At 46.5% G+C, this 18228-nt stretch overlaps 1 pseudogene; it reads right to left on the reverse strand.

The window, feature by feature from the left end:
- Positions 1-1323: 1323 nt before the first annotated feature.
- Positions 1324-17030, reverse strand: LOC141478950 (TRPM8 channel-associated factor 2-like; annotated as a pseudogene).
- Between the last annotated feature and the right edge of the window lie 1198 nt (positions 17031-18228).

Raw genomic sequence — 18228 nt, forward strand, 5'->3', positions numbered from 1 at the left:
TTGCTTTATTTATTGCTGATACACAAGGAAAGGGTTGGGAGTGTGTCCTGGGTCTGGCAGGGATAGGGTTAATTCTCCCCAGGACCTAGCAGGGACACAGGTATCCCATCCCACGTGAGCCATGCCCAGGAGCTGGCCGGGGAAGGGGAGGGACAGGAAGTCGAGGGGGGGGAAGAGGAAGTCATCCCCTGGGGGAGCAGAGCAGTTGGGGGGCGTCCCAGGTACAGTCGGCAAGCGGTGGTATCGTACTCGTGGTTGTATATTCCTCTGTCAGTGTTATTATTGTTGTTGTTTCTTGCTCCCCTTGCTGTTCTGTTAAATTGCTTATGTCTCAACCCACGAGTTTTTGCCTTTTTTCTTCCGATTATCCCCTCCTGGCCACGCTGGCGGTGGGGGCCCGATCTGAGCGAGCGGCTGCCCCCTGGTTCTTTGTTGCCGTCTGAGGCTAAACCACGACAGAGTGGTATGCTATTAGGCTAAGCATTGACACATTTGCCAGCTCTGTGTAGTCACCAGTGTGGTTTGCTATCCAAGCAATTATGTTTGAGGAGGGAGAAAGATTTAATTTCTGTTGCTCCGTGGAAAAGGCTGGACCTCTGTCTTGATGAACTGCTGTCTTCTGCCTGTCTGCTCCCTCATCCTATCATGTCAGTGCCTATTTTTTTAATGTTTGATGAGTCCATGTGTTAAACCACTACTGACTACACTCAAGTCACCTCTTCTTTGTTTCCACTCTGCAGTCTTGCATGACACGTATCTTGCTGACAGGCTATGGTAAGAGTGACAGCTACAACTTTTACGTAATTGTCTTACATAAAGCTGGGCATTGGGTCACACCGTCATACAATGTAGGAAGATACCTACAGCAATTCAGTATCAGCTATGTATTATATCAGCTGTATATAAGCACTATAAGGCCACTTTCATGTGGGTAGGTGTGGAAGTTCTGCATACTTAGAGTGATTAAAGTTAGGGATTTTAGGGTAATCAAAACCATAGTGAAAATGTCATGTTACTGAAATTATAACTGAAGAATACAACATTGTGGAGGCTACTATTTGCTTTACAGACCCATATTCTATTGGTATTATCCTTGAGACTGCTCCAGTGACTGCTTCACCCGGAAAATTTCCATTTCATCAGAGAAAGGCTCTGCAGGAACTAAATCTACTCAGAATTATATTCCTCCTGTGGCAAAGAACACAGAACAAAGCTCATTTGTTATTTAACCCTTCAGAAGATGGCTTAGATGGTTGCTGAGCTGCAAGGGGGAAAAGATAGACCATAGCTAGTCTGAGAATCAAGGTTTAGATATTTTTTCCTTCATGGTCTCTAAGATCTAGTTGGGTCCTGTTCCCAGCTGAGTAAAGAGGACAGTTCCACAGACAGCTCTTGATAGGCCAACCCCAGGCTGTAAAAAAAGGAGCCAGGTTCTTGTTCACCTGCTGAGAAAAATTCTGTACCCACAAGTTCATCTTGGAAGGGTTGTCTTTTGGGATGGTGGACATTTTCTGGTAGTCAGAGAAGAGCTGGGTGAAGGGGTTCCAACCAAACCCTTCCTGCAACTGAAGGAGAAGAATACAGTGTAAAAACAAGGAACTTCTCATTTCACTGCCGTTATTCCTGTGTTACAAGCAGTAGAAAATTGCATAGGTTTCTGCAATGTCTTTTAGAATAAATGTAAAGTTAGATGAAGGCATCCAACTTTTAGGCTTCAGAGCATAATTTACAGCACTAGAGTACAGAAGAATAACAGGAGGTTGTTTACTCCTCATAGTCCCCTATTGATATGGAAACTTCTGGTGCTGCGACTAGCTTTGGACTAAGCAGTATGTTTTTGTGAGAAGGTTGGAGACACATGAGGAGGCTGACTGGAAGGTGGGACGTGAAGTGGTCTGGTCTTGTGCCAGGTCAAAAGCAGTAAGCCAACTTATACTGGAGGAGGCTCCACACCATTAGGTTATGTCTGAACTGCAGAATGCATCCCAGACAATTCACAACCCCTTGTCACGATATGTCCACAGTGTTCCTACTTGTCTGTTCCCTCCCCTGCCACCAGTTTCCTATGGGAAGAAAACACAAGTACTTGTGGGAGCGAACTGTGGGACATCCTGGACAACATGGGGAACCAGTGCTTTGGAGCATGCTGCAAGTGCTACTTTTTCCTAGTCTAGACAGAATCTGGGAGGTCTCTTGACTTTACTCCAAAGCAAGCAGTAAGGAGGTGGAGACAAAACAGTACAGACAGGAGTTTTGTTGTTCCATTCAATCAGTAAATTCATTGGGCCAATTAACTAGTTTTCTAATTGTTTTATACTCTTTTTTTTCAGGATCTGTGTTACAGGCTTAGTGACAACTCTGGGGCGGTAAATGGGTAACCAGGCTGAACTCTGAGAGATGGTATACTCCATCAGGCAATGGCAAGACCGTCCTGCCACAAAAATGTAAGAACCATACAGGAGCTGGACCTAAAAAGGCCTGAAGACTAATGCTCAAGCCTTCCTGGATTGAAGGAATGTGAAAAGCATCTAAATGGCACAGCCAAATGTGGGGCTCAAAGGAACATAGAAACCATTCCATAGAAAAAAAAAATATAACTGTAATACAGACAGAATTGTAATTGTTCTTTCATGTCACATTTATCTCAGCAGTCCTGTCAGTAGCCAGATAGGAGATCCCAGCCCATAGGGTGTGGGTGAGGCAGTGCGGCAGAGGCCAGCACTGAGTGGCCTTACACTACTAGTAAGGTAGTGTGGGGAAAATTTTAATTTCCCCTTTTGAAACTGTTCCACTCTGTATATTTTAATATTCGTTGCACCAGAGAAAACAGAGGTTGACTATTCAGCTTGATGATTCAGGCAGTCCTCTGGGATGTGGAAAATTCAGGATCAATACTCCTCCAGTAAATATTTTGTTGTTCATATAAGATGTGAGAGCTCCTAGACAAGGGGGCTGAGGGGTACTCACAACAGGCAGTAGCTTAAGCCATCATAATGGATATTCACCTTAAAGTTCCCAGGTAAAATGTTGAGTGCTCTCTCCATTAGGCTACTAGTTGCTACAGGGAAGAAAGGGAAAGGGGGAATGTGGAATAATTCCTAAGATATAATTTTTATTAAAAATATATAGCATTGTTCACACATTAAGGAAAGGTATAAAATCGAAACGTTTCCAGGGTGGAACACAGCAGCAGCTGGTATGCAAGGAATCCGCTACATCTCTGACTCCCTGAACAAAAGCAACACGGAGGATGGAGTGGAGTGAAGATTCCAAGGCCAAGCTCTGTGATTACACAGCAGAATGGGAACAAGGTGATCCTATGGAACTGATAAGCGGCATGCTTGCCACCCTGAGCCAACAGTCTGTCAAATTTTGATGAAATGCTGTCCTTTGTGCGAACTTTGCTCATTATAATGTCATTATAATACCAAAACACACCTCCAGCCCGAAGGCTACCCGCCTCCAAGGTGCGACCACTCCTCCTTGAGTCTGCGCCCTGAATTTTTCATAAACTATACCTTTAAATGCGAGGCGAGAGAATTTTACAATAATAAAGGTATTTATGACTAAAGTCACTCAAACTCCACCCTGAAGGTAAGAAATAATATAAAAATAGCCTGAGAAAGGGGGGGTGCTAGGGAAGACACCATCGTAAACAAGTCAGGGAGGACCCCATCACGGACTGCCTTTGACTCCCGGGACCAGTTGAGGGGCTGAGCCTTTCTTCCCCCCCATAGGGATGCCTGTGGATAAGACTTAGACTGTGCCGAGTGCTTCCTCGGGGAACTTAGAAATCTCTCTAGAGGGTTACCTGTTACATTTATAGCCAGGCTGTATTGTTTGTAACTTTGTTGCGTGCTTTGTACCATTAACATTTTTTCTTTTACTTGCATGTGCTTTGCAGACAGTGTACTTATCACCGGCAAACCATAAGAACCTTTGTATCTGTTGCTTAAATAAACTGCACTGTTTAAGTAGCTAGCCGTTTCGGTTTCTCACTGAACGCGACCAGACACTAAAGTGCGGCCGTGCTAGTTCGTGAGCACGACTAGACTGAAGGTGCAGTCTACTATTAGTGTATCCAGAATCGTGATAGTTTAAAATATATTAAACGTGACTGGACTGATAGTGGTGAATTGGGCATCACTCAGAATTTAAACCCAGCCGCCCCTAGCCTCCCACCTCGGTGAGGAGTGTTAGATCGCAAGGGGGTTTATTTTCTGCCAAAACTATTTTGCCTCTTCACGCAACAGGGAAGGGAAAAATCTCTCTCCCATCCTTCCCAAAAGAACGCACTTTAATCTAGGACAGGGTTCATGATTTAGAGTCTCAACCACAGTGAGGGATCCAGCTACATGTGCAAGAGGATAAGCTGAACCCGTCTCCTTACACTTGATGGACTACACTGGCTCTACTCAGTGCATCGGCTGATATGAAAACCCTGCTCTTTGCTATGTAAAGAGAAGCCTAATCATGTAACTCACCAGGATACTACTAGAAGCCTGGCTCTTCTAGACACTTTACAATGCCAAGAGGTTTATTTTACCAACTAGCCCAATGTCCCACCGAAAATGTGCAGCAGATTAAAAAGCTGTGCCTAAATTTGATCATCCTTTTCCCATGCTGTATAACAAGAAGCAATTCCTGTTTCTCTCCTAGGCAAAAAGATTAGTATATTGAACTAAGCTCTGTCCTGAGTGGCTAAGCCCAGGAAGGTTTGCAGGAAAAATCAGCAATAAACGCTCTGTCTGTATAGATAGAGTGCTTTCTGGACCCAAGATGAACCCAGATTATAAGCAAACATCTTACAAGGCATGACAGCTACAGTCATCAGGCTGCAGAGGCATCCTTCTGAACACAGGCTTCACTGACTGTACTAAGAATACACCCACTTTTCCCAGTTACCTGCAGGTATGTCTCCAGAGCAGTTCACATCTCCCAGTCCTTTAGTGCCTTTCTTCAGATACTCTCTTATCCTTGCCTCCCGACACTGTGACCTAAGTGCCTGATGCCTGGGAATCCCCAGCACGTTCTCATGATATAAACAGACCAGAGGTTGCAGGTGGCCTCTGTGGTATGAGCGGGAAATGCTTTCTGCTGTTGATTGTGTCCCAGCTCATGGACAGGACCCCAAAGACCAGTAGTTTGCATGTGCTTTATGTCTAACATCTCCTTCACTGAATCCAGGTGGCCCATGATGGGGTAGCCAGCATGCATCCAGCCTGCAGGAAAGACAGGTACCAACACGAAAGTGCTCTCTCCAGTGCCTCTTTAGACATAAATGACTATATTTTTCATTTCTCTAGTGCTTTTCCTCCATCTCACAAACCACAGTGTATTGCCATAAATGACAATTTTGGGAGATAAGGAAACAGTACAAGTTTCACCCTAACAAATAGTCAAATAAGCAATGTAAAGGTAGTACTGAACTATCAGTTAAGCACTGTTTTGACTGACGGTGGTCAGTCAGTTTGGAAGTGGTGGAATCACCATCCCTGAAAGTATTTAAAAGACAGGTAGACATGCTGCTGAGGTACATAGTTTAATGGTGGTTTTGGCAGCATTAGGGTAGTGACTGGACTCTATGATCTTATAGATCCCTTCCAACCTAGATAATTCTACGATTCTATGATCCTATAAGCATACACTCATGGTTGGACTGAAGTTGAGACTTTAGGATGAGGGAAAAAGCCTGACCATTGTCCAGGATACACCTGAACTCTCACAAACTGAGCAGAGATAATGCCACCGAATCATGCAATAATGTGATTCAGCATCCTGGCAGAGCTTGAGTCTTCCTATGTTAAGAGTGTGGATACTGCAGGTCTATACTCCACTAGTCATCAGTGTGGATGAGACACATGGAAGTCTGTTCTAAACCTCAAAAGATAGCTATACTATAAACAACATCCCAGCATCATGCTAGGCAAGAATCTTGCACTGCAAGGGATTTTGCTCATGTCTCCTTGGTGTCTTCGTCCCTGATTTGTCCTTCTCAAGATTCCCAAAACTTCATAGAAGAGTCACATCTCCAAACTCAAACACCTACTGTAGGAGGGGATAAGCAGCCCTTTACACTCACTATGTAGAGAGACTACACCGCCGTCTTTGATCACTAAGCTTGCAGACAACCCAAGTTGGAGAACATGAATGGCAACGCCCTTTCTGCAGGAACTATTTAAGATCTTGAGGTCCCTCTTTTTTAATAAGAGGGATGCATGCATTTAGCAGCCACTGGCACCCAAGAAGTTCAGGTCCAGAAATGTGAGTGAAACTGTTTAGTCCACCCAAAACTGAAGGGAAATTTGTGTCTGCAGATTATAACCTTTTCAACTGGCATTTGCTCAGGATAGCAGAACTTAGCACTCCCAAGATGTGCAACAAATTCTTTCCATGTGGCTTAGCAAAGGGTTAGGACATCAGGGTTCATGCCAAGTCCTTGTCTCATTGTGGGATGATGAATTTAGTCTATTTTGAAAAACAAATGAACAAAACTTGTATTGCAAAGTTTCGTGTTTACCATCTAATTTGACTCTAGATCAAATGCACTCAGTTCTCAACTTGAAAAGCTGGGGTGGGGGAGCATCAGCTGCAAAACTATAAACTCATGGGCTTTGACAGTGATACTGATTCTGCTTCTGCCATCATCTCAGGCACACGTCTTCTCAGGCTAAGCCTTACCCACAGTAACCCATGTGCAGCCCCTCTCCAGCAGGTAGGCACACACAGGTTTAAAAACTGCCACTGAATGCGTGAGAACAGTCCTGTGGTTGAGGCAGGGAAAAACAGGAATCAGGTCACCATCTGCCAGCTGTACTGACTCTACAGTGCATTCAGGAGGGAGAATGACTAACTATATGTGAGTCAAAGCCACTGCAGTCAGTAGCTCTGCATCTTAACATGCCCAGGCAGCAGAACAGCTAAGTTTTGCCAGAAGGGAGGCATCTGAAAGGGTCAATACATTTTTTTTAAGCCCCACCTTACCATGTTTCCATCCTGATAGAATAGCTCACAATTATGCAAGGGTCACAGTCATTTGACACCTTACGTATGTTCCCAGTCTGGTTTTAGCAAAATAGCCTTGAAGGAACAGACATTGCTGCTAGAGGCCGCTTTGCCTCTTAACCCCTTGAGAAGGCCATATGATAGTGTACCTACTGAATGAGATCTGGACATCTGTTACAATCCTCTCTGGCCTTGGGAATTTTGTTGGTATGGCTGCCAATTTGCCTATTGCCACCATGATCTGATTCCAGAAGGTCAGCAGTGGCTCTGGGTTCTCCATGTGGTGGATGCTGTCAGATGGCACTGTCAGGATGAGATTGTCAACAGCAAGTTCTGCCGAGGGAGCAGAGTAGTGCCTGATACAGGTCTTCCACTGGCTTTCACAGGTCTCCCCTACATCAACAACACAGAAAATAAGCTAAACACAGCTCTGACTTTTAAGCATGCTCCTAGAGGTCAAGATGGAGAAATAGACCACAGTCAAGAAATTGTCTTGGAAAACAGTATGTGTTAGTTGTGAGACAAGGGGTGGTGGCTGTAAACTACTTAATCCTCATCCTGTGCTTGGGAAGTCTCCTCAGGCTCTTTAATGGATGGGAGACAGAAAGAGAGGACTGGCATATACCAGAGCAGTAACATAGCAAGAACAGATCCCTGTTTCCCATCCGAGAACAAGAAGCACTAGGTTTCTCCAGCATCCCTTGATGATCTCATTTCTTCTTCTCCATCAGATATTTGCAATTTATATAACAACCCTGGTTTTGCTTAGTTTGACAGAAGAGCAAGAAGAAATTGTATACAGGAAGAGAAACTGATGGAAAACATGGGAAATTCAGCAGAGGGATTTACTGTAGGGACTGGAGATTCCCATACAGGGACACAGTAAAGCAGGCAGAGTGCAATGCAAGCTTTGTTGTGGCAGAGGTCAGCCAGTCTCCCTCCAACACAATGGTTTCCATCAGAAATGACAACTCCAACCTCAAGAAATGTCAGTTTGTACAAATTCTGCCTATTTTGTGACAGCTCCCTTATCTACCTCCTGCCATGTAGCAGGCACAAAGTGACTAAGTGACATACCCAGAATCCCAGAAGACAACAAAGCAGGGAAACTAAATCTGGGTATTCCTAAACCCAGGGATTTCTAAGACATTCCTTTCAGTCGCAGAGATAGCAGCACTGTGAGCAGCACTAAGGAAAAAGGCACCAAGGTAAACAAACCTACCAAGCCTGAAGAAAGGAGCTCTGACTGCCCTTCTACTGTGATGGGCGCTTTCCCCAGGATGCTCCTTGGTGGTACTATGATGTAAGTGAGGCCACCCCAGAGGCAGGAAATAGACTGTTTCTGGCAGGCAATATCACAGGTACGTATTACTACTGGGGTTCGCTTCAGCTCTGTGGCGTGAGAAAGGTCATCCATGTGACACCCAATCTGCACCTGGCAAACAGAAGGGTAGGAACAGCTGGTCAAAGGTCTCTGAGTGTGACCTGGAAGACCGACCTGGCAGACTGACCACAACACTCAGAGTCATCTGTTGCAGCACTGCCTTTCCAGGACATGCACACGGAATCACAGAATCACAGAATCACCTAGGTTGGAAGGGACCTTTTAAGATCATCTAGTCCAACCGATGAAAAAAAAACAAAAAAAACAAAAAAAACCCCACACCACACACAACACCCACAAACAAACCACACACACCACCACACCACCCAACACTAATCCATATTCCCAAGCACCATGTCAACTCCTCTCTTGAATACCTCCAGGGATGGTGCCTCAACCACCTCCCTGGGCAGCCCATTCCAATGCCTGACAACCCTTTCAGTAAAGAAATATTTCCTAATATCTAACCTGAACTTCCCCTGGCGTAACTTGAGGCCATTGCCTCTTGTCCTATCATCTGTAACTTGGGAGAAGAGACCGACCCCCGCCTCTCTACAGCCTCCTTTCAGGTAGTTGTAGAGAGCGATAAGGTCTCCCCTCAGTCTCCTCTTCCCCAGACTGAACAACCCCAGCTCCCTCAGCCTCTCATATATCACGGAATTGTCAGAGTTGGAAGGGACCTCTAGAGATCATCTAGCCCAACTCCCCTGCTAAAGCAGGATTGCCCAGAGGACATCACTCAGGACTGCATCCAGGTGAGTCTTGAAAATCTCCAGAGAAGGGGACTCCATGACCTCCCTGGGCAGCCTGTTCCAGGGCTCTGTCACCCAGCCTAGGCTTTCAGCCTGTAATGACCAGAAGCAGCAAATACAATGAAAAAAGCTGGTGAAGTTCAGTGCTATCCCTGTCTCAAGTAGTGTTACAGCAATACTCCCATTATTACTGGATCAACTACATCCTTCACCAGCAGTTCAAGGTACTGCAGGACTTCTTTCACTGCACTGTGCTTGCATTGATCATTCCTTCACCATTCACCAGCATCAGTCACATCCTGTAACATATGAGTAGGAGAGATGTGATTACTGCTGGCTTCTTTAATTGTGTCTCTTCCTTGGTCCTCATACCAGTAAGACAGACAGCATGTGGCTACAGGATCAGACAGAAACACGTGAGTTAACTTTGCATTTCAGCTGCAGGGAGCTCACTGCAAAAATATCCAAGCGGGTAAGCATTTATCTGCTTCATACTTTGCAGTGAACAGAATCCCACGTAACTAGTTTATATCTGATCTGAATATATCTACATGAGCAATAGTGACAGCACTGTGAAAGTACCTTATGAGAGATCTAGAGAGACAGAACTAAGTTTGGTGCATAGAGGGGCTCAAGTACTTATTTTGGGCATGAAATTCACCTTGATCAGTTCTCTTTGCACGTTAACAAAACAAATACAGCTGCCTTCAGGCAGCAGTCATACTCAGTTATCTTCCCAGCACACAGAAATAAGAGGAATGCAACAGAAGAGTGTGGGAAACGTGAAAAATTATGACAATGCATTGAAAGTGCCACAGGGTGGCAGCAGTAAGAGAGGACTGAAAAGGCAGCAAAACCTTGCAAGCTATTTTTGAGTGCTCACCTGACAAATACATCCGTGTAAGCAGAAGCCAAACTAGAGAGAGTTTACCTTTAGACCAGCACTGACCACCAGGCAAGGGAATGTTATAACTGCTGTGTGCCCTTCAGGGAGGTAGAGTCCCATACTCCTCCAGGCTGTCTTACCTAAAGGTGGGAGAACACAGTCCTCAACAGTCAGGCATTTCAGCCTGACTTTGTGGATTCTGGAGATTTTAAGCTGCAATAGAAGCATACTCCCATCTTTTCCTTTTTCGTTGCTCTACAGTCACAGAACTGTCTCAGGTTTTACCCAGCCTGTCAGAAATACAGTTTTAAAGCAATAGGGTAGCAGCATGAAGAAGATCGTCACGCCATTAGCAAGCAAGCCCATCCAAGTTTGAACTTCTGGAAATGCCAAGTTTAAATGTGTTTACTAGTATCTTTTAAAAATAATAATAAGAAAAAAAAGAAACCAAAACCCCAACACCTCCCCCTCTCCCCTCTCCTCAGATCCTCTTACCCTAAAGGCCTCATAAGAGGTGCACACCGTGGTGGTATTAAACACTGTTGAAGCCATAATGGTCCTAAAACATTTCCTAAATAACTGACTGACAGTTACATCACATTTTTCCTTACTGACTGGCCCAGCACAAGCTGGGGCCTGCACGAATTCTCATTTCTAGCTGACTGAAGTTATAAGAAAGCCTAAAAGGACTGTCCTATACTAGGTGTAACTGTAAGATGGGTACCCTACCGTACCACTACAATTCAGCATGTTTCTAGACAGTCTTCCCATGGAAATTCAAGTCTCCTCTGCCTAGTACTCTGAGGTGACTCTGTTAGGTGGTTCTTCTCCCCCAGGTGCCTGTGCATGAACAGCAAGGAAGCAAGACTTTCACAGGGTGTTTCAGAGAACTGAAATCAGGGTTGACCACAAAAGGAGCCTGTCTGCCACTACCGAGGCCAGCCTCCTCACAAGCCCACAGTGAAATTGTACATCTGTCCTCATGTTCAGACATCCCCAGACACGTGCACGCTGAGGATGGGTGCCCCATTGATCCCAGCAACAGGATGCCTCAAGAGGAAGGGACATATACTCACCTGGGTTTGTGCCATCAATTTCCACAGTGGTAGGGAGGGCACAGACCCCAGCAGCAGATTTCTGCACCAGGGCTGCACTGTCTGTCATGGTGAGGGACAGCTTGGTTGCCATGCAGAGAAGGACTGCCTCTTTGGTGTTGCTCTTGACAGGGCAGTGCCTGCTGCCGTGTGGGATCCCACTTCTCTGAAGCACTTTGGTCAGGATGCTGTGGACCAAGGCATAAGCAGGGCGGTCGTAGGCTGGGATGTGCAGAAAGGCAGTGCAGTCTTGTGCTAGCCTTTGCAGCCAGTCCTTCGAGGGGGCCTGGAGCTCCTCATGCTTGTGTACATGCCTGTTGAAGAGAGCGAGCGCCTTGCGGAAGTAGTAGTGCTCCCCAGACCCCAGGGCCGGGTGCTTGGCTGCCCAGACGCTCTGCCCCAGGATGCTCAACCCAAAGCAGTTGAGGATTTTGTTGCCAGGATATTTTGCCACAGCAGCTTTGCTACGGTTCTGGGAAGCCCAGTACCAGGTCTGGCCTCCAACCTGTAGGCCACCTCCCTCTGCCACGAAGGTCTGAACCCTCTCCACCTCTCTGTTGCTGTAAGAAGAGCAGCAGTACAGGTTGATGTCAGCTGTGACACCTGTGACTTCACCTCTTCCTGAGAAAGGAGGCTATACAGTTTCTTCAGGCTGGCATCCACACCCACCAGCCCCTTTCTCCCAGCATCCAGCCAGCGGACAGCATTGTGCATGAACCTGGCCGGCTTTGGAGAGAACAGCTGGCTCTCGTGGGTTGCCACCACAACATGGCCTCTGCCACAGAGTGCTGCAGCTAAGAGGCAGCGGTGTGAGCTGCCCAGGCAGAGCAGGAAGGAGCGTACAACATGCACCAGCAAGATGGAGGGTACGCCCCCTGTCACCACATCCAGCTGCAACATACCGCGCAGGAGACACCCAGTATCAAGGCCGAGGGGGGCCTGGTGCCTGCAAAACCAAAAGAGGTCCAAAGCTAGTCCTCATCCCAGAATCCTTTCCACAAAAGGCCACCTTGTCCATTCCCTGCTTCTTCTTTATCCCTTATCCTAGTAAATCATGTTGCCAGTTCTTCCAGTTAAAAAAAATAAATCCATCAATACCTATTTTTCCCCCTTTAAAGCCTCAGGTTTTGCAGCCAAGTAAATCTGTAAGAATCTCAGAACTCATTTTAAAAAAGGGAGAAGAAGAGGTCAAAAGAAAGTTTCTAGACCTCTGACTTTGAAGAGCAGCTGGAAAATCTAAATGCATTGCAGAAACTCAAGAATCATAAGACCTTTCATATTTTTTAAACTGCAGGTTTAAACTGCAAATTACAGGGGAATTGGCACATCCCCTCTGACAGAAACTTTCTCCGTTTACCCCACCCTAGTCATTATCAACTAGGCAAGCCCAAAAGATTTCTCTGTGTCTTCTCCCAGCCTCTGCCACCGTTGAAGAAGAAAAGAACAGCTAGGCCAGATGGACAGGCAGACACACAGCTAGACAAATAATGAGTTCCTAGACGATGAATCAGGGCATTAACACATTACCAATTACAGAATCACAGAATAATACGGGTTTGGAAGGGACCTCTGGAGATCATCTAGTCCAATCCCCCTGCCAAAGCAGGTCCACCTGTGCCGCCATACAGTGAGAACTGGAGAGGCTGGAGAGTTGGGCAGAGAGGAACCTGATGAAATTCAACAAGGGCAAGTGTAGGGTGCTGCGCCTGGGGAGGAACAACCAACCCCCTGCACCAGTACAGGTTGGGGGCTGACCTGCTGGAGAGCAGCTCTGAGGAGAAAGACCTGGAAGTCCTGATGAACAGTAGGATGACCATGAGCCAACAATGTGCCCTTGTGGCCAAGAAGGCCAATGGCATCCTGGGATACATCAGGAAGAGTGTGACCAGCAGGTTGAGGGAGGTTATCCTCCCCCCTCTACTCTGCCCTGGTGAGGCCCCATCTGGAGTACTGTGTCCAGTTCTGGGCTCCCCAGTTCAAGAAGAACAGGCAACTGCTGGAGAGGGTACAGCAGAGGGCTACAAAGATGATTAGGTGCCTGGAGCCTCTCTCTTATGAGGAAAGGCTGAGAGATTTGAGTCTTTTTTAGACTGAGGAAGGATCTGATAAATACTTAAAGGGTGGGTGTCAAGAGGATGGTGCACAGGACCAGAGGAAATGGTCTTAAGTTGCAGCAGGGGAGGATTATATTAGATTAGGAAGAATTACTTTACTGAGAGAGTGGTCAGGCACTGGAACAGCCTGCCCAGGGAGGTGGTGGAGTCACCATCCCTGGAGGTATTTAAGAAACGTGTAGACATGACACTTCAGGGCATGCTCTAGTCCCCGAGATTGTTGGTTTGTGTCTATTTGTTTGTGTCTGTTTGGTTTGGGGTTTCTTTTTTTGTGATTGGACTCAATGATCTCAAAGGTCCCTTCCAACCATGAAGATTCTGTGATTCTGTGATTTTTTCAGTGGTGCCCAGTGACAGGACAAGAGGAAATGGGCATAAACTTGAATATAAGAAGTTCCACCTAAACATGAGGAGGAACTTCTTTACTTTGAGGGTGGCAGAGCCCTGGGATAGGCTGCCCAGAGAGGTGGTGGAGTCTCCTTCTCTGGAGACATTCAAAACCCACCTGGACACATTCCTGTGCAACCTGCTCTGGGTGGACCTGCTTTGGCAGGGGGGTTGGACTACATGATCTCCAGAGGTCCCTTCCAACCCCATGTGATTCTGTGATTCTGAGTATCGACCAGCTCTCTTGAGCCCCCCTACCTTCCAGAGCCCTATCCCATGGGATTTCTCCAAGCAGTTTCGTGGTGAGGTTGAAGTTAGCCCTCCTGAAATCCAAGGTTTCAGTCCTACTTGTTGTTTTGTGCGTACTGCCCACGATCCTGAACTCTATCTTTTCATGGTCACTGCAACCAAGTTTGCCCCCAACGTTCATGTCCTCCACCAGTCCCTCTTTGTTTGTCAGCACTAGATCCAGTAGTGCTTCGCTCTTCGTTGGCTCCTCCACCAGCTAAGTTAAGAAGTTATCATCAACACACTGGAGGAACCTCCTGGAATGTAGATGCCTGGCAGTGTAGCATTCCCAGCAGATATCAGGGTGATTGAAGTCCCCCACGAGAACCAAGGCCTGCGACTGTGAGGCTACTTTGAACTGACTGTAAAAGGCCTCATCAACTTCCCCATCCTGATCAGGTGGCCTGTAATAAACACCCACAACACTATCTCTCATATTGGCCTGCCCCTTAATCCTCACCCACAAGCTCTCAACTCTCTCTTATTCTGGCCCCAAGGAGGGCTTTGGGGACATCTCCTCACACTCTATCCATTCCTTAACATAGAGAGCAACACTTCCACTCCTCCTTCCTCACCTGTCCCTTCTGAACAGCTTGTAGCCCTCAATAGCCACACTCCAGTTGTAGGATTCATCCCATCAGGTTTCAGTGATGGCCCCTATATCATAGCTTTCCAGCACACGGTAGCTTCCAACTCCTCCTGTTTGTTGCCCATGCTGCGTGCATTTGTGTAGAGGCACTTCAGCTGGGCTGTCGGCTGTGCTGCCTTCTTAAGGGAACTGTTGGTCTCCACAATATAAAGAGATTATACTGTGCAAGGCCCTTTTATGTCTGCTATTTCCATATAACTCCTGTATGTCACTGTGAAGAAACCCATGTTGAATTATTCTCATTTGCTTTGTTTACACTTTCTCCTAAGCAAAACACAGTTTTCTCCCAACACCTGGAAATAATCTGTTGTTACGTGGCCATTGCAGCCAACTCAATAAGAGTAAAAGATGCTGCCATTCTGCATGCCCATAGGACAGCAATTAAATCTGCAGCTCTCCTTTGGTTATGACTTTACTGAGACCTTTTATCACACAGAGTATATGCCCATGCATATAGCACAGCACCTGCCTTAAAGCACAGTCTGATCCTCTGTGGGTTAAGCAAAGACCAGCGGGAAGGCCCAGATGCACAAAGCTGTTGTGTTGTATGGAAATTAGGTATCCACATTTCTCTGGGGCTCTGGATCCAAAGAAAACCACCACAAAAGCACCCTAAACAAGGTGTAATTCACAAAGTTACCATTTAAAGTCTTGTTAATTGCTATGTAAATTCTCTCTGCTGGGTTCTCCACCACTCTCTCTCTTCCATGCACTGCACATGAGGCAGTGGGAACATGCCCGTGCACTGCAGATGGGAACAAGAATCAATCAGCAAATTTTAATTTAGTAGCTTAATTTGTTAGCTGTGTCCAAGCACTTCGCTGAATTCAACAGCTTTCTACTACCTTTTTTGGGAAACAAATTTGGCATCCAGAGACTATCAAATCCAATTATTTTGTCTGAAAATAACAGAAATTTAGTATTACATATGCACAAGGAAAAGGCTTGCAGGGAATTTTATTGTAATTGTTGCAGATTGCACTGCAGTGAAATGAAGCTGCCACACAGAGGAAGCGCAGCAGCACTCATGTTCCTTGGAGAACCTGCTCTGCCTTGTGTAACTCAGCAGAAAGTGGGGTGAGGTATGCCTGGCACACCTGCTGGCAAGGGGAGGTGGAGGAAGACAGCAGAGCAATGCCCAGGACACTGCTGCCTGCCTGGTCTGCTGTGCAATACGAGTCATAGCAGCCCTGAGCTTTATATCTGCTGCTCCAGTACCCAAGGGACCAGGCTGGAATCCCAAATGAACTGGGAGCACCAAGATTTCCTGTCCACAGCCCATGTCAGAAGCTGAGAAGGGAGGTGGCACACCAGCACCAGCCCCTGGGTTTCACCTGAAGGTGAATTTCTGCAAGTAACAGGTTAAACAGGTTTAGCAGCTGCCAGCCAAAGCCTGGCCCAGAGGGCTGACCTGGTGCTCCATCTCCAACCTAGTTTTGAACTGTAGGAAAGTTGCCCTGATCATACACATCTGGGGAGAAGGAAAGGAATTACTCCTGTTGCCTCTGTGTTGCTGTGTCTGCACACTCGATCAGACAGACTGCTCTAAAAGATGGCTCCCCTTGTTTCCTTCCCCTTGAATGAATTCCCCGGGCATGGCCCAACTTCCCTGGAAGCAGTCAAAGACACCATTCTTTCCAGCTGCAAACAGCAGGAAGGTCCCCCTTAAATTAGAAGACAACAGTTGCATCCCATCCTGGCTATTAAAGAACCAGCATTCGGCATGACCCTCATCTCTCACCTCAAGAATCTTCTATAAACACCTCACCTGCATAACCTGATCGGTTGTTTAAACAGAGAGCAGTTCAGATACTCACGGGACAATTAAGGGAATCTTGGAAATATTCTTGGCAACTTTGAAGATGCCTTTCTCTACCGCATTTCCTGTGAAGTACACGCCAGCCACGCTCGTTACCTGGTTGCCAGGAAATTGAAACAGAACCTTCTCCTTGCCATGTTGATTAGCCCAGTGCCAGGCCTGGCCACCAATGAGCAGCCTTCCACCCCCCTTTACAAAGCCAACCAAGTCTTTTGCCTGCGTGCTGTCATAGGCATCCATCAGTACACCCCCAGGGAGGGACTGAGCTCTGCCCCAGCCTGTACTTTGATGCCAGCCCTGATCAGCAGCTGGGAGAGGGAATCCAAATGAGGATGGACCCCAACCAGGGCCTCAGGGGAAGGCCTGAGCCACTCCACAGCATTTCTGAGGAAATGGGAAAACTTGGGAGTCCTTCAAGATTCCCTTATGGGAAACAGCCACCATCTGGCCCTTCCCATACTGTGAAACAGCAATCAGAACCTGCTTCTTAGAGCTCACAAGCATGGGGTAGGCATCCTCTCCAACAAGTAGCAGCTCACAAGGAAAAAAATTGCCAGTGAAGTCCCATGGCCCAACACCATCCACTAACAGGTCATAGGTGGCAGAGGGTTTCATCTTCAGGTCACTTATCTGGTGGAGAGAAGACCAACATTCATTACATTGGTTCAGCAATAAAGCTGTAACAATTCTGCAGGGTCACTTCTGGGTTGTCTAGTAGGAACTCCAAGCAAACGGGAAACTCACTGGAAGCAGCTCTGTGGACACAACTTTTTCAGTCATTTGGGATTATGTTTTTTTTTGCTTGCTTGGCTTTCTTATCACGCCATTTAAACAGATGTGACAAATATATCAAGATGATGGAGGAAAAGAAAGTGACTGTTCCAACAAATTCTGCTATGCCTTATGGAAGAGGACAGGGAAATAAAGGTGCTCACTTTCCCATTAATAGTTTATTTGGAGAGGGAGAGTGACAGAGGCTCCAGGAAGCCTACTAGGAACTTGCCTGGTAGAGGTGGTTTACATGGAAATAGCCAGAAAATGAAAAGACCTTATCAACACAACACATGGCGTAATTCAAACATGCATATTTTTCTTCCTAAAAGATACATACAGAACTACACAACAGTTGCTGCAAGATGATATTCCAAAGCTGTACTTTTCTACCTCCATTTAGGCACTATAAGCCCTTGCTTACTACTAAGAGGTGCTGTGAGTAGGAGGAGAGTCAGCATAAATGATGAGGACAACCATCTCCCCTGAAATAACTGTCATTTTAAGTCACATACTACCTAGGAGAGCAGGTCTGGGTGCAGGAGATCCATGCCGTAGTTCCCCAGTCCAAACTGCCGTGTGATCTCAAGGAAACAATTTCCCTTTTCTGTAGCTTTGTTTCACCAGTTTTCCCATCTATGAAGTAAGGAAAGTGGTACTGACCTCAATTGCCAAGCCCTTTGAGGTCTATGGGTGACATGTGCTCTATTTAGGCTCCCCCAGCTTGAAAGTTTGGCAAAATTATCTTCTGCCGAGCTGGGGCTACTGTGACTGTGCAAACAGGAAGGCTTTGAGGTAGAGAGTATGACCCAGTCCCACCCAGTTCCTGTCATTCAGGATTCACAAGGCTGACTTGGAGAACAACGCCTACGTGAAGGGAAGGAGCTGCTCTGGGGTGGGCCTGGCCCTTTCCCTGGCAGCATCCCATGCCAACACTGGAGCAGCGTTCTCTGGTCTTCACATGCATTTCATATTTGTCTACCCTGAGAGCAAATCCTTGGCACGCAAACACAGGAAAACTGAGAAATCCTGGAAAAGCAGCATTCTTGATTTGTATTTATTTGTCACAAGCCACAGCG

Source organism: Numenius arquata, unplaced genomic scaffold (genome assembly GCF_964106895.1).
Source record: "Numenius arquata unplaced genomic scaffold, bNumArq3.hap1.1 HAP1_SCAFFOLD_144, whole genome shotgun sequence".
Taxonomy (NCBI): Eukaryota; Metazoa; Chordata; class Aves; order Charadriiformes; family Scolopacidae; genus Numenius; species Numenius arquata.